The sequence below is a fragment of the Dipodomys ordii genome, unplaced genomic scaffold, assembly GCF_000151885.1.
Source record: "Dipodomys ordii isolate 6190 unplaced genomic scaffold, Dord_2.0 Scaffold67, whole genome shotgun sequence".
Classification (NCBI taxonomy): domain Eukaryota; kingdom Metazoa; phylum Chordata; class Mammalia; order Rodentia; family Heteromyidae; genus Dipodomys; species Dipodomys ordii.
In genome coordinates, this window is record NW_012267283.1 from 8,926,561 (window position 1) to 8,949,414 (window position 22,854).

A 22,854-nucleotide genomic window follows, 5' to 3' on the forward strand; every position below is an offset into this window, starting at 1 on the left:
ACCACATAAAAACAGTAGACAAATTTTATAACATGCAGAGACTCTGTAGTAGAATTTTACACTTAAATTAGAAATGAATTCACCTTTAAATAATGACATTAACACATAAAAACTATTTTACTGTAGTGCATTTCATATATGCCTTCTTTGATCCAAAGTGATGAGTAAGCTCTTCATGTTGTGCATATTTATAGTCTTCACTCTGGGGATAATTATAAGAGCAGATCACCTTGAACTCTTCATCTTTGTGCAGAAAAGTCTGGGTACATTTTATAAGATACCATTCCTCTGCTCACCAGAGTCTGATTAAATATTTAATAAGCAACAAATTGGGGGGAGGGATTACCAATTTATATAACCTCACAGGCTCTTCAGAAATGCATATGACTTTTTTTCTTCTTAAATAGATCATTGAGTTTTTGTATCAAATACATTCACCCAACTAATGAAAACTTTACTTCTCAATTCTAGAGGATTATTTACCTCATACTTTTTTTTCTTTCCATATATATTTTTTATTGTAAAAATACTGTAGAGAGGGGTTACAGTTACATGAGTAGGGTAATGAGTACATTTTCTATCAAGCCTCATACTGTCTCTAGTTTAAACAACAGCAACAAAAAAAATTCAGTCCCTCCACCAGTAAAATTTGCAAAATCCACTTTGATTCAGATCCCTTCATATTTTATTCTATTTTGTTTAATATAATGTTATCAATTTATCAAGTTATTTGTGTGTGTGTGCTGGTCCTTACACTTGAATTCCTAGCCTAGGGACTGTCTTTAAGCTTTTTCACCTGACGCTAGTTCTCCACCACCTAAGCCACAGCTCCATTTCCAACTGTTCTGTTGGTAATTGGAGATAAGAATCTTATAGAGCTTCCTGCCTAGGCTGACTTTGAATGGGGATCCTTAGATCTTAGCCTCCTGAGTACAGGCTTGAGCCGTCAATGCCCAGCTTAACTTATTTTGTTTCCTAAAAGATATTAATTTAGTTTTGTTAAAGAATTTGGAGCACAAAAATTTATTTTAAAATGAACAACTATTTTTCTGCCATTTAGAAACAATCATGGTTACACAGAATAGTCACTGAATAAATACTTACGGTGATTTTGTCATCACAGAATATTGTGCTAATTGCCATAAATGCATTAGTGAACAAGAACTCATCCTTGCCCTTGTGATAGACTCTACAAAAGTAATTTCAGATTTGATGGGCAGTTCTTGACAATTTGAAAGAGTTCAAGGCTTACATAATTTTTTGTTTAGAGAGGAATTTCCCACAGAACTAATGTAAACATAGGCAGAAATCTGTCACTGTAGCTCCTAGAACTTAGTATGTGTAGGTACTTAATATTTATGTGTTCTTTGAATATCCAAACTAAATACAGGAAAGCAAGGAAGGTCCAAATAAAATAATTAATACTAAGTTAAGAATTGGAGCACAGGGGCTGAGAATGTGGCTTAGCAGTAGAGTGCTTGCTTAGCATGCATTAAGTCCTAGGCTCAATTCCTCAGTACCACATACACAGAAAAAGCCAGAAGTGGTGCTGTGTCTTAAGTGGTAGAGTGCTAGCCTTGGACAAAAGAGGCTGAGGGACAGTGCCCAGATCCTGAGTTCAAGCCCCAGGACTGGCAAAAAAAAAAAAAAAAAAGAATTGGAGCATAAAAGTAATAGGAAACCATCAAATGTAAAGATGTAATTATATTTATATTTTTAGATCTTTCTCTAAATGTAGGATAATAATATTATGATAATATTAAATAATGTAGGATGAAAAGCAACAACAGTGTCCTCTGTACATCACCTTGATAATATTTTTTTAAAAGCACAACAGATGATATTTAAGTGATCTATGTGAAAGATGATAGAAATATGGCTTAGAACACGAGAGTAGAAAAGTAATAGACTGAGACAAAATTGGGACGTAGACACTAAGGTTCTTGATCTTTTAGAAGTAATAATAAAAGAAAAAAGCAATAGCACTAAGTTTTGTTTGTGCTGATACTGGGGGCTTGAACTCAGGGCCTGAGTTGTCCCTTAGCTCTTTTGCTCAAGAATGGTGCTATACACTTGAGCCACACCTTCACTTCCAGCTTTCTGCTGATTAATTAGAGATAAGAGTCTCACAGACTTTCTGGCCTGGGCTGTCTTTGAGCCTCAGTCCTTAGATCTCAGCCTCCTAAATAGCTAGAGTTACAGGCATGAGCCTGTAAGCACATGGCAATAACATTTACTGAGAAAAGAGTAGATGCTGAGGTTGAACAAAAAAACTAGAATTTGAGGTAGATTTGGGAGAGGGGATTGGATCCATGATAGTATAAATATGGTGAACAAATATGTTGAGTGCAGATATCCAACAGACAGATAGAAAGGCGGGCTAAGAATCTGGCGGAAGTCTAGGCTAGACTTTTAAGGACCCTTTGAACATAGTTGGTAAATGAAACACTGAAGACGGATCATGTTATTCAGAAAGAGTATGTACAGAAAAGAAAGAAACAAGCTTAGACTTCTACACCATTAGGATTCATATTTTAAAGGAGACTCCCAAATATTTGTTTGAATTAAAATAGCTGCAGCTATGAGAGACTGAGAAGGAAGGACAGAGAGGAGAAAAGAAACTCATGAAAGTCTGCTGCCACGGAAACCAAGATGGTGAGCAATTTCAAGACAAAGGAGCAGGAGAATGTAAGATATTTGAGGAGTCTCCACCATTCCCCACTGCTGCCAGGAGTTTGTTCCCAGCCTCCGTTGCCCGACATGCAAGCACCATGTCTCAGGGTATTTCCACCTCTGCAGCTCTGAGTCATGTTGCTTCTAGAAGAAGGTGCTTGAAGAAGGTGGTCTGGCTCTACTCAAGCAAAATTTGCCTTTGGCCCTAGTTCCTCCTCTTAGGCTCCTGCTGTCACCCAGCATGCGCCTTACTTTAAAGGCACAGCTGTTGTCAATGGAGAGTTCAAAGAGCTTAGCCTTGATGACTTTAAGGGGAAATACTTGGTGCTTTTCTTCTACCCTTTGGATTTCATCTCTGTGTGTCCTACAGACATCGTTGCTTTTAGTGACAAAGCCAATGAGTTTCATGATGTGAACTGTGAGGTCATCACAGTTTTGGTGGACTCCCACTTTAGCCATCTTGCCTGGGTCAATACACCAAGGAAGAATGGAGGCTTGGGCCACGTGAACATCACACTCTTGTCGGATTTAACCAAATTTCCCGGGATTATGGTGTGCTGTTGGAAGGTCCTGGTCTTGCACTCAGAGGTCTCTTCATAATTGACCCCAATGGAGTCATCAAGCATCTGAGGGTCAATGACCTGCCAGTGATTGGTGAAAGTGTTCCAGTTTGTGAAACTCATGGAGAAGTCTGCCCAGCAAACTGGACACCTGATTCTCCTACCATCAAGCCAAGTCCTATAGCTTTCAAAGAATACTTCAAGAAGGTCCTGTGCACCTGAACCTTCACTACAGAAAAGAACCTCAGCTGGTGCCCTTTTAGCATTGCAAAGATTATTTATAGAAGGAAAAACCCAATCATGCTTGTATTTATAGATCTTACTTTAAAAAAAACCCTCTTGTTTCCATTTCCTGTAGAGCTATGACTCTCAATGTTTTGTTTTTGTAACACTGGCTAAAACTTTGTCCAGGCAATAGTAGCTAACATAAGAAGTCCTTTAATGGTAATGTCCTTATTGATCATGTCTTCAGTGGGCAAAGGAAACACTTGCCTCTTATCTTCCAGACTTTTGCTGCATCAAAGTAACACAAGCGCGGAAGGCTTCTGATCAAGAGTCCTGATTTTTCTTCTTGAAGTTCTTTGTATGAGACTGAATTTTCTTTAAGACAACGTAGCTTTACGTTGTTAGGCTCTGCTGTCTAAGCTAACTCAAAATGATTAAGTGATGGAAACAAATGTGAATTGAGACTAAAACACGGTGGTAATCTGGCTTAACTGATCATGCATGACCCTGTCCCTGAAGTTTATACTTTACAGTTATTTTATTCACTAACCAACTTAGTTCAGTGTGTATTTTCAAATAATGATTAGATGTAATTATAAAGGATCTATATTAAATCCAGAGATTGACTCAAGTGCTTGATGTAAAATAGATCATAAAAATAAACATACTTTAAAATATTTTTAAAAGATATTTGAGGTTCGTCCAGGCTGTGGTATGTATCTTATTTATGATATACTTAGCTGTAACAGCTGAAGAGTATTCCATTTGGTATATATTATATTTTGTCTACCACTACATGGGGTCAACAGAATTGGATGGGGAAAGGGGTAACATGCTATGAACATTCTCCTATGTATTTTCTTTCTTTTTTTTTTTTTTTTTTGATCAGTTGTGGGGCCTGAACTCTGAGCCTGGGCGCTGTTCCTCACCTCTTCAGCTCAAGGCTAGCACTTTACCACTTGAGCCACAGCGCCACTTCCAGCTTTTTCTGCTTATGTGGTGCTGAGGAGTCAAACCCAGGGCCTCATGCATGCAAAGCAAACACTCTACCACTGAGCCACCTTCCCAGCCCATGTCTTTGCTTGACTAGCTACCTAGCAATGGAATTTTTTAAAATATTCATTGTATTTTTATGAAATTGTGAACCTGTTTCCTAGAATGTTATCCTCCCTGTTATCCTCCCCAGTAATATATGAAGTTCTAATCTGCTCCTTGCCAATACTTGGTAATATCAGTCAGTCGTTTGGACTTTACCATGATGGAGTGTATAATGGTATCTCACTATGACTTTCTTTTCCACTCCCAAAATAACATTTTAAGATGTATTCTGGCATTTTTCTCTACTTTGTGTGGTGGGGGTATAACTTCATTGTTAATTCGGTTCCTTGTTCTAACATGTCATCAATCAGCTCCTGCTTTAAAAGCTCATGTTCTCTTTCACTGACAGTACAGTGTAGGTGCCTTTCTATCTCTTGCTGAAAATTATTCTCAAAAGAAAATATGCTTTTCCTTCTGCCTCTATGTTATTTTTCTTATTTTAGCATTCAGATTCCCTTTGTTATTTCTATGTCAGATTCTATTCTGCTTTGTTTTGCTTTACTTTTCAGCCTTGTGCAAGGCTAGCTTTTATCTGAAGTGCTATTAACACCCAAAGTGATCTGGGTGAGTTTCTTTCTTGAGTCCTTTTTTTGTTCCCCCAGCCACTAGTAGAATGCTCTTAAATTCTAAAGGAAGGCAAGTTCCATAATCTTGCAGCCTGAGGAGCAGACCTGGGACTGGGGATATCATAGCAACTGTCTTTCAGAAGCACTTCTTTGTTGAGAAATCACAGCCCCTTTGCATATTTGATTCCCCTTTCATTACACACAGTATGACTGAGGGAGTCCTCCTTGCTGGCATCCCTCACTGCCCATCATTTTAGGGAGTGACCCCATCTCATTAGTAAGAAGTCACACCAAGCAAAGCCCAGTGCCTGCTGACTCCTATTTGGTATGTCCTGCCTGTGCTTTAGCCCCATCAGGGCTACATCCTAATGCTATTGATCTGTTAAGAAAAGCAGCTCTGGTGGTGTGCTCCTCACTGCTGACTCTCCCCTTTGTTCATGGAATGTACTCATCTTACCAGGATTTCCACTTTAGGCACTGTGAGTCCTTTTCACCTACAGACTCAGCTGGTTTTCTACTGAATAAAAAGTGTTCAATGCAATTTATTTTTCTGTTTGCCCTGATGTCTCTTGGAGTTTTTTTTTTCCTTTGGGGGTTTGAGGATTAAGGGTATTTGTGCCTCTGTGTGTGTGTGTGTGTGTGTGTGTGTGTGTTGTGTGTGTGTGTGTGTGTGTGTGTGTTGTGTGTGTTGTTAGGGATGACTCTAGGCATTGTATACATTGGCATCTGCTCTACTACCAAGTTATATTCCCAGCCTAAATGTTTATTGGCATGCTTTCTTTCCTTATTTTTATTTCAGTTCTGTTTGGTTTGGATTTTTTATAGCGCCTAAACCTCGGCCTTTTAATGTACCAGGCAAGTTCTCAACCACTGAGCTGCCGCTCCAGTCCTGTCCTGACCCCATTATCGGACATGTACTCATATTTTGAATATCGTCTACTTCCCATTTCTTTCATTTTCCTATCATCCTTACATCCCATGCCCTTTTAATCCACCACCAAGAATGCATCTAAAAAGTTGTCTTCTACATATATTACATAATTTCCCAAAAATATCTTTTGCTTTATGTTCTAATTCTGCTTTTAAATGTGAAATTGTGCTTTGAATGCAATTAAACATCTATCTTGGGTCTTTACTTCTGCATGCCTCACAAGTGCTTTTGTTCATCTCAATATTGTCTTTGACCTTTCATGTGTGGGAGCTGGGAAAATGCCAAGAAAATTTTTTAATCCCATGAGCAGATGCTATCACAATACCTTACAAAGTTTACAACAAATCTCTATTTTAAAATTTTGTGCTTCTCTTGTTGTTGTTTTAGAGTATTTGGACACTACCTCATGCTTCCTGGGCACGTACTCTACCACTTGAGCCATGCCTCTAACTCATTTTTGTTTTAGTTTTTGTTGCTTTTCATTTTAGTTTTTATTGATGGGTTTTTTGTTGTTTTGTTGTAGTACTGGAATTTGCATTCAGTGCCTCTTGCTTGGTTGGCTTGCTTGCTTAGCTTCTAATTTACCCCTTGAACCATTCCTCCATCCCTGCTTTTTGCTAGTTAATTAGAGATGAGGGACTTTTCTGCCTGAGCTGATTTAAAACTGTAATCCTCTTGACTGACTAGGATTATAAGATTGAGCTACTGGTGCCTGGCTTACTTTTCAGATAGGACCTTACATTTTTGCCTATGTTGGCCTCAGACAGTGATATCCTACCTATATCCTCCTTGTTATAGCTAGGATTACAGGTATGAGCCACCTAGCCCATTTTTAATACCTTTGTTTTTCATCCTAGTTTTGAAAAACCCCATATTGGTTTTCCTACCCACAGAAGAATTAGAAGAGGTCTACCAAGCTCTAAATGTTCCCTCACTGGCCACCTGGCTGTTGTTGGTACTGCTTCCATTCTAAGCACAAATTCTGCCAACTTATGCATCTTTATGTAACAGTTTGGTGAACCAAAGGCAATTAAGGCAAGGAAAAAACTTCATGCGTTTTTCCATTTGGTTACATAGTCATGCAGAGGCCAACTTTCTCTTGAGAGTTTTATGCCTAAACAGTTTTATGCCTAAACAGTAGTGACATGGTTGCTCCTCCCAGGCCTCCCTCCTAGACCTTCCAGAGCAAAATCCCTTCTTGGCCCCAGGCCTGTGCTTGGTGCAGTAAGAGCAAACTTCCTGGAGCTGCTTTCACATGTTCTTGTTCCAAGACAGCAAAGGCAGTGCTAGGTGGTTTGTTCCTGGCTTTGTCTCTGCTCATATTAAACCCTTCAAAAAAAAAAGTAGCATGGGACTGAGTTTTGACCAAACATTTCTTTATTCTAACTTTACCTAGTTCCTCTCTTTACTGATTGTAATTGATTCAACCAACCAAGCTTAGACTCTTAGGACCTCTCTCTCTCTCTCTCTCTCTCTCTCTCTCACACACACACACACACACACACACACACTCACACACACACACAAATTCATAACATTCACACAGTTAAACATATTGCCATTAAAGTCAGGAACATAATAAGCAAGTAATATCACTATTCATTGTCACTGTTTGGGAAAGTCAGTACAATTAGGCAAGAGAAAAAAGTGGTATAAATATTGGCAAAAATGTAGTAAAAATATTGTGTGTGATACATCTACTTGACAAATGCAAAAAAAAATCAATGATAAAATGTAGGAACTGATGAAAGAGTTCATTGTGATCTTGAATAGTTGAGAATAGCATATTTTAAAGGCTGGATGAATATTTTTTCCCTCTTGATTATGTGACATAGCTTGGGGGGGCCACAGGGGGAGAGGGAGAGGAAACAAGTGAGAGGGGGGAGATTGAGAATATGTTAATAATGGTTATCTCTTTGAGTGATAAGATTGCAGATTCTTTATCCCCCCCCCAAGGTTTCTTTCCTAATTTTCTAGTTAACGTGCCTTTGTTTTATAATCAAAAAGTAAGTTTTTAAATGATGAAATTATCATGAATGCTAATGAACCTAGTGAATTACTCACTCCTTCCTTCTGAGTCACCATCATGATGTTTAGGAATACATTAAGGAAGACTTTCCTGAAACAATTTTCCCTGTTAAAAGGTTACTTCTTTTTGATGGTAGGTTCTTTAACAAAAGTACACCTGAAGAATAAATTCAGCCAAGCATAAGAACAACCTGGAGATAAGAACAAGAGAAAAGGACTAAAATCCTTCACAAAGACCTTGCAGGGCCTTGAGATTAAGGATTTAATAATAGATACAGAACATGTACATTAATGTCAAGGTGGAACAAAGTACAAGTAAGCCAAGCAGTTCTGTAGCATCATCCCTTCAGTCTAGCAGAACCCTTTCCCTCCGGTACCTGAATAGGCTGGGAAATACACATTTACAAATCTAAGTGGCAAAAAAAAACATGACTATCCAAAGGTTAACTATTTTCCAGGATACAAAAATACTAGAGCTGCAGGATTCTCCAAACACAAAATTTAATTCTAAGTGATCAAATATTTGTTAGAATCTACCAAGTATTCTAGGCATACAGTACACGCAGTAGCTGATTTAATTCCATAACATTTTCAAGAAGTAAACATGTCTTTCCTAGGATAGAAGAGAGGACATGTAGACTCTTTAAAGTGCTGCATCTGGCTCATATAAAGAGCAAGAAGGTAAAGCTGTCTCATGTAATAAATGAAGAGAAAGGCAGGAAGGGACTGCTGTTGATACCAGGTAAGACATTTCATGTAGCATCAGGAAACAACGTACAGGTTTCTTTTATTAAGTAATACCTAAGAACTATGCCAGATGCCAGGGACACTGAAAGTGTTGGAGTAGAAGCTCCGGCATTATTGTCCTGATATTACACGGCCCCGTTGGAAATATTCACATTAACTGGGCAATCACAGTAGAACTTGCCAGCAATTGTAGAAAGGACTATAACAGAACATAAGTGATAATTATATATATAACTGTAACCCCTCTGTACAGCCTCTTTACAATAAAAATTAAAAAATTTAAAGGTGATAATATAAATAACTACATAAGTATAAATAAATATAAATTGATCATTCTAAATTAAAACCAATATAAATAATTATTTAAATAATATAATGTAATCATTTAAATCATTTAGATACTATAAATTATTAAACATTTAATTAAGCATAAGTACAAATAATTATATAAATAAAAATATTAATCACACAGGTAAAGGATGTAAGATCATTCCAGATAGATGAAAGCATCTCCAGCCCCTGTGCATGGATAGTGATCAAGCACAGATAGATGATAGCTTGATAGATGAAGGCAATAGATGAGGCTTGAAAGGTGGGCAGGCCTGATCACATAGGACCGGGAAGGCATGTAGAAAACTTCACCTTGACCCCAAAAGTAACATGAAGCCAACTATTGGTTAAATGAGGGCATGTCACACATAACTTTTCCGTTGCACTGCCTACACGCAGGAAAACCTGGAAGAAGGCAAAAGTAAACGTAGTGCCATTGATAACAGCTGCATTGCCCTGTACCCTCCTTCTTGGTTAGCCTTTTTTATCTGTCTGTGTTCTCTTTTTTATTATTATCTTCAAGTAGTTGTACAAAGAGGTTACTGTTCAACATGCATCTTGATCGATACTGCTCCTTTCCTCATTCTCTACCATGGCTCCCAATCCAGCTTTTAAAATGGAGATGTAGGTAGGGTTAGACCCTTCCATAAGCTCTAGGGGAAAATCTATTTCCTGTCTTGTGGCGTTTATGAAGCACTAGCACTGCTGGAGCCCTTCCCGCTTCGTTTCAAAGCCAGTAGCAGGGCATCCCTCTGACCCCACTTGTATTGTCAGGATCTTTCTCTCACCACAACAGGGAAAGGTTCTGTGTTTTCAAGGACATTGTAATTAGACTGAGCCACCCTGATCATCCAAAATGCTTCATTTCTCAAATTATTCTGCCAAGTCCCTTTTGCGATGTAACAAAGGAATCAGGAAATACCTCTTAATAATAACTCTAAATATGAATCGTCTTATTTCTCCAATCAAAAGACAAAGGCTAGTTGATTGGATTTAAAACACACACACACACACACACACACACACACACACACACACACACACACAGACACTCCAAGCCAGGTGATTGTAGCTCAAATGTGTAATTCTAGCAACTTCAGAGAATTAAGATAGGAAGAATTACAATTTGAGGCCAGCCTCAACCAAAAACATTCGTTGTTATCCTGGCTACAACAGGGTGTCTAAAATCGGTAGATCACAGTCTAGGTGATACTTGGCAGGAAATAAAACCCTATCTCAAAATAATCAGTGCAAAAATAAAAAGGAGCTGCAGGTATAGCTCAGCAGTAGACTGTGAACCTAGCAAGAAGGAGGCCCTGAATTTAAAATTCTCCCTTAGGAGAAAAAAAAACAACTCTTTCTGATCTACAAAAAAACATACCTCACAGGCAATGGCACACAGGGATTGAAAGTAAAAGGATGGGAAATGATATACCAAACTATCAGAAGTCAAACTCAAGCGGAAGTAGCTATAGTCCTATCAGGCAAAGTAGATTTCAAACCAAAATCAGTGGATAAGGAGTGCTATGTATTGTTAAAGGAAACAATGTGCACTGAACACCAGTGCTTCAGTTTCATTAAACAAATACTACTGGACAAGGAGTATCAGATACAGTAATAATGGGTGGCTTGGAAACTACACCTTCACCAATAGATAGATCTAGACAAAAACAAATATCAACAAAGAAACCCATAGTTAACTGCATCTTATATCATGTGCTCTATCATCATGTGATCATGTGATCAGACATCTATAGAAGATACAGCCACAGAATACACATTCTTCTCAGCAGCTGACAAAACTTTCTCCAAAATAGATTTTTGGCCATAAACTCCTAACAAATACCTTTTTTTCAAAGAGGGGAGTAATTGCCTGTGTCCTAACAGATAAATCAGAACAAAGCTAACGAAAGAAAATATTAAAAAATATACAAATACTTTCAAATGATTAGTGGCTCATTGAGGAAATCAAAGAGTAAATTTTTCAATTTCCTACAATCAAATGAACACATACCTTATCAGAACACTTAAGATACAGTAAAGTCAGTAGTATGAAAAAGCTGATGAGTGCCATCATTCAAAAAAAAGACATCAAAAACAGCATACCAATATATTAAGTGTCTTAGAAAAATAAGAGAAACCAATTTCAAAATTAAGAGAAGAAAAAAAAAAGAGTGAAAATCTTGGAAGAAATGACTGAAATGGAGGCTAAAAATGTCAGTTACTTCCTGTAAGTAGGATGATGGGGTATGTCCTTCTGTGATCTGCTTGTTTCACTTAGCATAATATGCTCATCAAATTGTATGCAGGTTTCTGCAAACACATTATATTACCATAAAACTTTTAAGATATGGTATCAGTAAATATATAGATGTGATTTTGAATAATGCCTGGTAACTTCTATACTTTTATTATTATCACAATTCCAGTTATCAGTGTTCATTTCGGTTTATGCTAGTTAAGGAAGCTTAGTGTGGATGGAGAGAAACAGGAGGCAAATGAAATTCCAAAATAAGCTGTTACAATCGTTGCTGAATTTCCTCTTGGGGAAGCCCTGAAGCAGGTGGCTAAAGCCGTGCAGTATGAAGTCACTAAACATGAAGCTGGTACGTCCCAGGCAGAGAGTATTGATTCATCATCCAGCCAGACACATAGGAGTTGATGTTGTGCTATATCAACTTTTAAGAACCTAATGTGTGGCCAGCAGGCCACTCTTTCCTGCTTTATTTATACTGTGACTAACTTGATCATAATTTCTCTTCCTCAGGATAAGTAGAAAGAAAATGTGAAGATTGATAGAGCATACCTACTATGTCAAGATACCATGCCAGAACTCTTACAAAGGACATTTCATAAAATGTTCACCATTCTCCTGGGTCGCTGGTGTTGGAACTTGATGTCTCTAGTTTTCAGATGCAACTGAATTTTTTTGTTCATTTTATTTGGGTTGGGTTTGGGGGATTTTCTGGGGGGGGTAGGGAGAGAAGAAATAGGAATACTGAAATTTGAACTTGAGGCTTTGTACTTGCTAGGCAGGCACTCTACAGTTTGAGCCATGATTCCAGCCTGGGAGCCGAAGTTTGAAGAGAGAAAATATTTACTCCACCATGATGAGGATTAGTGAATGGCCACACCAGGCTTCCTCATGCAAGTCTGTGTGGTCTCCCTGGCTCCATTTCCCACGTCCCTCAGAATCCACAGTACCTCCTAAACCTCTGGTGTGCATGGAAGGCTGCACCTGTCTTCATTCTTCATGGAATTTGGGGAAGTCAAGTCAGTGAAGAGTTGTCTTTGCCTCCCCAAAAGCAGAAATGGGAACATATGGCTTCCAAAATCAGATGATATCAGATGCCCCAAATGCTACCACCAAAAATGACTCTGGATGTTGCCAAATGTTCCCTGGGAAACAAAAATCACTCTTCATTGAGAAATACCACCCCAAGGTCCATATTTTACACACACACACACACACACACACACACACACACACACACACAGTGAAAGCGCAAGAGCATCCTTGGTCAATATTAGTTTGAGACCAATTAAGAGCTGAGCCAACAGTTAAAATTAGAAGCATTAGTTCTGCTGAACTGGCTTGTCTGTAGGTCTGGGAGTTGATCGGCCCAAAGCTAAGTAGTGAATACCAGAGAGCTGTTGATCCATGCAGAAAAACTATGATTTATTTAATTTTCTAGCCAAATTAATATTGGTCTAGAAGACAATTGTTCTAAAGGAAGCTGAATGTGCATGTATGGTTCTAAGATTCTGTGTGTGTGTGTGTGTGTGTGCATGTGTGTGTGCGCACGTGTGTGTTTCTCCTAGAGCTTCAACTCAGGGCCTAGCCTCTGTCAATGAGCTTCTTTTGCTCAAGGCTAGCACTCTACCACTCTACCACTCACAGCTCTACTTTGGGGTTTTTTGGCTGTTAATTGGAGATAAGAGTCTCAGACTTTCCCACCTAAGCTGGCTTCCAACTGTGTTCCTATGCTTCCGGAATAGTTAGGATTGTAAGTGTGAGCTCTATTTTTTTTACAGTGCTAATTTACAAGTATTGTCCTGTTTGTAAGTGCTCAAAGAATCTTGAATCTTAATACATAATAATCACATTTATATAATCAACATGCCTATATAGCTACGTATCATGACACACCACACATATATACACATCCACATTCAGCTTTCAGAAGTAGTCTTTTCAGTCTAAGTACTGTTAGTTGTAGTTAATAGTTCAAGCTTCAAAGTCACATTTTCTCCAGTGAAATTATTTTTCTGTGTAGTGACCTTGAGCAAGTTATCTAAGTTTTCTCTACCTCAGTTTCCCTATGTATAAAATAGGGATGGTAATAGTACCTCACATAGTTTTGTCATGTACCTGACACTAATACTTAGCATGCACTCAATATATACATTAGACATTCCTATTACATCTACTTCAAACACACTCTTTAGAAATGAATATAGCAGGCATCAGTGCTTACACCTGTAATCCTTGCTACTCAGGAGGCTGAGACCTGAAGATGGCAGTTCTAAGCCATCCTGGGCAGGAAAATTCATGAGACTCTTACCTCCAATTAACCACCAAAAACCCAGAAGTGGAGCTGTGGTTCATGTAGTAAAGAACCAGCCTTGAGCAAAAGGTTAAAGTAGAGCTCCCACACCCTGAGTTCAAATCTCAGTACTGGCACAAAAGAAGTTAATTGATTAGATTGATTTAAAAAATAATATTGCATATTTTAATTTAAAAAAGTTGTTTGAGTTTTCTACTGGGTAATATACAATAAATATCTCCATGCCTCTAAATCTTCTAAAACATGATTCTTAATAATTCAGATAGATGTTTTCAAACATCATTTCTTATTTGGCCACAATGAGGAGAGTTTCATGCTTGGGATATTCAAAATTATATATATATATATATATATATATATAATATACTTAGGACTCAAAAAATTAAATCTCCCAACCACAAACTCTCAAAGAAACAACCACCCCATTAATAAGTAGGCTAAAGACTTAACAAAGGAGGAGGCAACAATGCTCGATAAGAAATGTACTCATTACCTTGCTCATATAATTGTGATATAATTGTAACCCCTCTATATGGTATTTTCATAATAAAAAACTTATTAATAATAAAAAGAAAAGAAAAAAAGACTTAAAGAGAGACATCTCTGAAGAGGAAATAAGAATGGTCAGTAGACAAATGAAGAAGTGCTCAACTTCTCTGGCCATAAAAGAAATGCAAATCAAACAACATTGAGATTAGAATGGCTATAATCAAGAACTCTAATAACAACAGATGCTGGAGGGGATGTGGCCAAAAAGGAACCCTACTGCAAATTGTTGATAAACTTGTTCAACCACTTTGGAAAGCAGCACGGAGGTTCCTCAAGACTCCACATAGAGCTCCCCTATGACCAGCAATCCCACATTGGAGCATTTACCCAAATGATCACAAACAAGACCACACTAAAGCTACCAGCACATCTATGTTTATTGCAGCATTATTTACCATAGCTAAGATATGGAACCAACCCAGATGCCCCTCAGTAGATAAATGGATCAAGAAAATGTCATATAAACATCTATATATGCAATATATAGATATATAGCTATATAGATATGAATTCTATGCCTCCATCAGAAAGAATGACATTGCCCCATTTGTTAGGAAATGGAAAGACTTGGGAAAATATTATATTAAGTGAAGTAAGCCAGACCCAAAGAAACATGGTTTCCCTTATTTTCAATAACTCGCATTCATCCGGGATAATCTTACCAGACAAGCAGAAAAGGTCAAAAGCTATGTACATATGACCATATAAGATGATGCTAAGCAAAATGAACCCTAAGATATAGACACAAGAGGTGTTTTTTCTTGGTCCCTGTTGTTTTTAATGTACTTATAATGTATTGTGTGATTATTTTGTTTCTTTTCTATGTTCTTCCCCCATGGTATAACCCCTGTTGTCACTGTATTTGATTCTGGTGCCCTGCATCTTGTATATACATTTTTCTAATTTGGGGAGGGGAAGGGAAATAACAAAATATTGAAACAAGGATACAGGCTGACTCATTGTAACACTGAGACCTACAAGACACTATATTGAAAATAGACTTTACAACTTGGTGGGGGCGGGGAAGAGGAGTTGGGGAGGTGGGAAGGTAGGGGAAAGCAAAGGAGGGAGTAACAAGGCTTGATAGGAAATGTACTCATTACCCTACTCACATAACTGTAACCCCTCTGTTCCATATCCATACAATAAATTTTTTTAATGGTTATAATTGAGCATGTTTAAACATCACTCCTTCAGTTATATTCCCGGAAGTAAAGTTATTGGGGTAAAAAGAATATTTGTTTTGAAGTATTTTGTAGGTATATTTTTACGTATTTGTTTGTTTGTTTGTTTTCCCAATTGTGGGGCTTGAACTCAGAGCCTGGACTCTGTCCCTGAGCTCTTTTGTTAGTGCTCTGCCACTCTGAGCCACATTCTACTTCCAGTTTTATGAGTAGTTCATTGAAGATAAGTCTCAAGAGGATTTTTTTTACCCAGGCTGGCTTCAAACCTTGATTATCTGATCTCAGCCTCCTGAGTAGGTAGGATTACAGGTGTATGCCACCAGCAGCCAGCTTTGTGGGTATATTTTATTTCACAGGCGTTCTACCACCCAGAGTTCTTTGCAGTATTTTTATACTTGGCTTATTATGAAAAATGTGTAGATTGTATGTCAAGTGGAATAATTAACTCAAGGCAAGATAAGGTGCCTTCCTTCCTAGCTACCCTGACCAAAAACAAGGACATCTCCTGAGGGTGACTTGCCAGGGACATGGACTGGTTACTATGCCAGTGCCTTGCAGCCCTGGACTGCCTTGGGTATCAGCACTCTTCTGATGTAACTACTTCCAAAAGCACTGAACACTAAGTGTCAGGAGTCCTCAGCTTCATGCTGTGTAGCACTGGGGGAATCAGGAGCAACTGTACAGACACAGGCTTTCTCTCTTCATTTATTCCATTCATAGAGAATTCCTCTTGGCAAGGTGTTAAGGCCCATGTGTCAGCAAAGACTTATGTAATTTTAACAGTGTGTTTCCCCAAAATAGTGGCAGGACTAAAATGTCTCATGGGCAGAAAATAAAAATTACCTGAAAGGATTCCACAGGAAGGAACCTTGCTGGAGGGAACTAAGCCCATTGAACTGTAAGTGAGCAGCAATGTGATATGGTGTCTGACCCATTAGCCCAACACTTCATACCTGCCATCTGCTAAAGGAATGCCTTAAAAACCAATCACCTGTACACATGCTGTAGTATACAGAGAGGTTGGATGCAAGGTTATGGACTCATGAATTCTAAGTACTTTGGGGATCTTCAAGGTCACCTATTGCAGCTCAATGTTCAGCTGTTGCCTGAACTCCTATTTCTATTGTCATGAGTGATCTTCAACCTCTGCTTGGCGACAGCAATATCAGAGAAGTCAACAATTCAACACACTTCCGGCAGACCATTCTCCTGCTCTAGCTTCATTCTTACTGAGGTTTTAATCATCCCCCCCCCCAAAAAAGTAGAGTCTTCAAAACATTGGTGAGTGTTCAAAACATGCTCACAGCTGGATCCAGCACCTCTCTTCTGGGAGGAACTAATGTCATGTAGAAAAATACTTACTGAGCCATTTTGGCTGACAAAGGTAGTTTCAGAGGGATAACAGAATGAGGAGAGAGTGAGAGCAAAGTGTAGTGCCTTAGAAATGGGTGAGACATCTGGGTGAGGTGAATGGCCTAAAGATAGGTTATAGGATTGGAGTAAGAAGAAAAGGAACCACACAAGACACACATTGCAAGATCCCTAGGGGAAATGAAGCCCATTCAAAATTCCCCATGCCTTTTAAGAACAGAGTTCCATTTTTAAGTTTATTTTAGGTCTACATTACAAATCATAGACAACCATAGCAATTTGGCTATTGAAACCCCATTTGCTTGATATCAAGCTCTAGTTCTTGACATTTATCTTGAAGAATTGAATTTAAATGGTAAACATTCAAAAAGTTAAATGGAAGCAACTGAAATCCTAAATGCAAGGAATAATGGTATAGTCATCATTTGTTATTATTTCCCATGTCCCATTGCTAAGTGTTGAAAATATTTTCTATGGAAAAAAATTAGAAAGCCTTAGGAGAAATAGAAGAAAACCACCCTTTGAGATGATTAGTATTAATGTTTTAGTGTATTTATTTCAAAGTATTTTCTATATATGTAACTTCTCTAGTATTGTGTGTTAAGCTGTATCTTTCTTTTTAAAAAAAATTGTCATATATTCCCTCATGTTATATTATCTTTAACATATTTAAGAGCCACAGGTATCCAACATAATTTATTATTCAACAGAGCCAGTTGGTCATGCACAGAACCCTCTCAAACTATGAATCAAAATAAATCTCCCCTCTTTTTTAAGTGGCTTCTTTTCAAGTCTTTGTCATAGCTATGCAAAACTGGCTTAACACAATGATCCAGTTCTCAATAAGCCTTTAATCATACTTTTACACCACAGGTGGATAAATTAGGCCTTATCATCTCCATGCTATAGACCTACATTGGAGATTACATGATTTAGTTTTTCAAAATGAGATCCAGACCTGTTGGGTCTTCGGCCGTCTTTGGACGGATTGGGTCCGGAGGGGTAAGGGCGGCCGTTTGCCCATTCCCCAGCCTCCCTTAGCCCAGGAGACAATCAGAGCAGCTGGGAGTCAAGTCAAGCAGGAGCTCGTTTATTAACAGGGAGCATCCCCTTTTTAAAGCAAAAGACTGCGTGGGAGGGGAGGAAATGGAACCAACCAATCACTGAAAGGCCACACCTTATCATGCACCTAAGCTTCCATGAGTTGTTTACACACTGAACCTAAACAAATCCGGCTCTGCCCACTCAACTTCCTCTCAGGGCCATCTTTGCTATCCCCCACACAGACCTACATCTTCTGGCTCTACCTTCTAATTTTCATAATCAACAAAAAATAATGAAAATGTATCAAAAACTCCTTGACTGCTTGTTCAGAGTAGAAATGTGAGACTTTTGCAATTACAGTAAGCTCAATATTTCAGATATTAAACAATGTACCGTTTTCAAGTTGCATTCAAATCCTTTGGAATACACTAGAGTATTCAGATCTTGTGAAGTAAGCCACATCTAACCCAGAAGTGAAAGTGGTAAAATTTGAAAAATCCTTACCACACTGAAGAGGACTAAAATTATATACATAGTCCAGTGATTTGCCTAAATACAGAATCCTTTATACAATTGCACAAACCCATGACAGTCTTTTACCATGTTTTATAGTTGCCTGTGGCTTTAAAATAACACAAATTTATTCTCTCATATGTTTATAAGTCAGAAATCTGATATATGGGTTTCATTTGAAGCAATCTGGTTCCTTCCAGAGTCTCTAGGACAGAATCAATTAGCTTGCCTAGCCTAATTCTGACAGACCATCTACATTCTTTGGCTTATGGCTCCCTCCCTACATTTCTCAACAAAAAAGCAACCTCCAATACTGCATCTGTCCTCACATTCTTCCCCTACATACAGTAGGAAAATGTTCTTCACTTTTCAGAGCCCCTGTGATTAGATTAAGGCTACTCAGATAATCTATAATAATCTCCCTATCTGAGATTGTCTCTTCAGTCCTTAACGGAATCACATTTGCAAAGTCCCATTTGCAACAAAGGTAACATTCTGAAATTCCAGGAATTAAGATGTTGATACTTTTGGAAGGCCAATGCTCTGCTTACTGCAATGATTATTTTCCATTACTTTAATTTTAAAAAAATATTAAATGTCAACAATTTCTAAAAATATATCATGGCAACTTCCATAGGCAATCAGTACAAGAACATTGCATGTATACACTGCCAAATAGGTTTTATAAAAACACACCAAGGTCAGTATCACGGTCTCCATTTTACAATGAAACTACACTCATGGCTAGAGAACTCTACAAGCCAGTCAGAGGGAACAACCCTGCATGGCAAAGACAGCCACTTTATGAAATCACTTGTTCCCAAGTAGAAAGCTATTTTGTCACCAAGCCCAGCTAGAAGCTTACAAACATCTCCACATGAGGGAAAGCCAGACTCTCCTGACTCAATTGTTTTGAGGTAGTTGCTCAATCCATGGTACAAATGAAATTGAGAGACTAAGATGGCTAAAGCGTCCTCCAGAAAAATCTCATCTAAGACCTCTCAGGATTCTTGAGATTTAGGAGTGGGAGACACATGGAAAATCTGACAGATTTCCGGGGCATCTGCTAGTTCTTAGCATCATCATACTCTACAGTCAGTTTCAAAATTATGATTTGTCTCATTGAGACTCTAAATAGCATTTCCAAACAGCCAGGCTAGTTTTTGTAGCTTTTGCTTTCTATTAAGAATGTCTGAGGGCTTTCAAAGCAAGCCATGAAAAAATAAATGTCACAGAGTAAATGCTTATATACATTTGGTTTGTTTACATGACTTTGAGGACATTGAGAAGGAAGGCTTATAATTCACAAAACAATCTTCTGAAAAAAATAATATATTCCAAACACACAAAATGCTGAAATAGATTCACATCACAATAATGCCAGAGCCTAACAGAATAAAAGAGGATGCAGTTTCAAAAGACTGTCATTTATTGAACAACTTCTGTGTGCCAGGAACTTTGGAGAAACAATCTCCTTTAATTCATATTAATAGCTATAAATAACCCGATTTCTCTGGTGAAGGTACCCAGTCTCAGAAAGGTTAATAGATCTGAGGTGTCCTTGCAGGAAAGTAGTGAAACCTGAATTGTGTGACCATGTAAAGAAGATACACTAACATATATATGACCAATGATGTCAGGCTCAAAGATCCAAAGCAGGAATCAACCCAGACTCATTGGAGGGCAGTTTGACTGGGAAATATGTATATATTTCTGTGTTTACAAGCTGTGTGAAAGACAGGAATCCTGACATCTGAAGGAAAAAAGGCAGCCATAGATGATCTAGCTATCCTAATTTCTATGCACTTAGCAGGAAGGGTGCCGGTAATTCCTTTAATTACATAGAACCATTCCTAAAGAAGCTTAGAGCTCTTTGCAAACACACTCACATTTGTCTTCCCACAAGCAGTGGAAGGGAGCAAATGGCACAATTACCTTCCTTTTACAAATGGAGAAACTAATGCATTTCCCTAAGGTCAGACAGGAACCCAGAAGTCAGGAAGGCAGAACCCTGGGGACTCCTTTTAAGACTGCTCCCCCATTGACTGTCGGAAAAGAAAAGCAAATGTCCGGGGCCTTGAGACCCATCTAGTTAGTCAACCTTGCTATGCTCCATAAAATCCCTGTCAAAACAGTGCATATATGTCTAAAAGATGTGGCAGGAAAGAACGTATCCTTTATTCCACCAGGCACTTCTGGAAGAAGCAGATTCATTCTTTTACTAAGCAGCACATTGACATTATTGAACATCAATCACCAGAAAACGTTCGTTTGTTATGAGTGAAAGAAAGAGCAATTGTTAGATAGCTAAAGATAAAATGTGGCAGGCTTACCATGTGGCAAATAATATATGGCCCATATTATTATGGGAACTTCTTGTTCCCATAGAACCTTGGGTTCTCACTCAAATGCTTCTTCCCATAATGCCCTGAGTGCCAGCTCAACCAGGGTGGGGCATGCACAAGCCATCAAACAATCAGTGCAAAGCCCAGGGGAAGAGGTAGAGGAGCATCCCTGAGCTCCCAAAGCCACCCTCCAGAAAACTCCATTAGTCTCCTCTTTGGGGAGTTTCCATGGAAACTTTCCTTCCTTCATGTCTTCCCTTTCCCTTTCAAATAAACTTACTCTGTTTGCCTTAAACACTTTTCTGCCTTTTAATTATTTGATGGGTGGAGAAAACAAATCTGGACTCATATATGTTATCAGTTAAACTGAAGGTTAGCCCCTAAAACTTCAAAACCCAAGACGTTAAGATCCTCAGTGCCTCCCAATGTAGAAATCTAGAGTTAGAATTTCTGGCCTTGAGCCAGGCACAGTTTGTTCACACTTATAATGCCAGCTAGTTGAGAGGCAGGGATTTGGAGGACTGAGGTCTGAGGCTAGCTCAGGAAAAACATGAGTGATACTGCATCTCAACCAATGACAGTAAGCACCTGTCAACCCAGATAGTGTAGGAATAATTGCTAAGAAGGAATGAAGAAGCACAAGACCCTATCCCCAAAACCACTGAGGCAAAAAAGGCTGGAAGTGCAGCTCAAGTGATGGAGTACCTGCCTAGCAAGCTTGAGGTTGTAAAATCAAATCCCAGCACCACAAAAAAAAATCTTGACTTTAAGGAATGGCAATTGAGTAAAGTGGACCCAAGAGAAAGCCAGGAGAGATGAACCAAAAAGAAAGGAGATTCTGAAGAAAAGGTACCTACAAGTACCTAAAGTAGACTTACCAGCCATCTGCAGGGCAACTATATGAAAGGCAAAATGTTGTGCAAGCTTGATATATCCTTGGTGTTTGTAATTGGCTACTGGTGTCACTACATTTATTCCAGAGGCCTTATTTGTATGCTCTTCCAAATACCTTGAGACCTAGCAAGAAGTTTATAAAGGGTCCAGAATATGTCTCCTAAAATCTAATACTACATAATATAAAAGCATAGAGAATGCAATTGGTCCTAAAAGTGTGAGTCTTATTCCAATGATCAGTTATAAAATTGTTCTGCTGCACTTATGTACAAGCCTTTGCAATTAAAATGCTACTCTAGGTACAAGATTTAGCCTTTGAGACATGCCCCATCAGCTGTCAGCCCTGATTCTGGGCCAACCATTAGCCTGTTCTCAACTCCTAGGGGCTGGGGGCGCAGGGCATGGGGGGCGTGGTGCAAGGAGTTTGGAGATACTGGCTCTTCTGGGTAGCAGAGAAGTTACTATAATGAAAATTTTGAACACTAACTTCTGATTTTAGAAATGCTACAGTCTCAAATATGAATTGAATGAAATCTGCTGTGTGATTTCATTTTGCTTATTGCTCCTTATTTCGATGAACAAGATCAAGGGCTTTCAAATTCATAAAATGTGGTTTAGCTACCTCAACCTTTCCAAATTTCTGATAAATAACATCCAAACGAAAATAGAAAGAAAAGGGGAGACATAGTTTAAAAATAAATGTACTCAATACCTGCCTCAATTAACTGTTATTCCTCTATACATCACCTCTACAATAACAATAATACATATTTTAAAAATAGGAAAGAGAAAAGGAACCAATCTCAATCTGAAGAAGCCAGGGAACAGCCTCAAGAAAAATTCTACTGCCTAGGCACAGAGGCAATAGATGAGAATAAATTTTTATGAGAGGAGAGAACAGTCTGTCTGGTCTGGGAAAAGAAGTGACCAGAACAATTGGAAATATTCATAAATGGCCTCTTCAGTCCAACACAGAATTTCAGGGTTACAAGCAAGAGTTGACCATGGAGTATGAAATGCAAGACAAATTCAAAGTTACCTGAGAGATGTCAATTAAAACTATGAATATACATATCGTTAATAAAGTATTAGGAAAATCAAATTCATTAGGATATTAGAAGAAGATACACCATGACCATGTAGGGTTTATTCCAGGAATGAATGCAATTATGACCTGACATTATGAAATTGGTAATTCATCATATGAATTGGTCAAAGGAGAAAAATA

At 38.3% G+C, this 22,854-nt stretch overlaps 1 pseudogene; it reads left to right on the forward strand.

The window, feature by feature from the left end:
• Positions 1-2,624: 2,624 nt before the first annotated feature.
• Positions 2,625-3,455, forward strand: LOC105990758 (annotated as a pseudogene).
• The last annotated feature ends 19,399 nt before the right edge of the window (positions 3,456-22,854 follow it).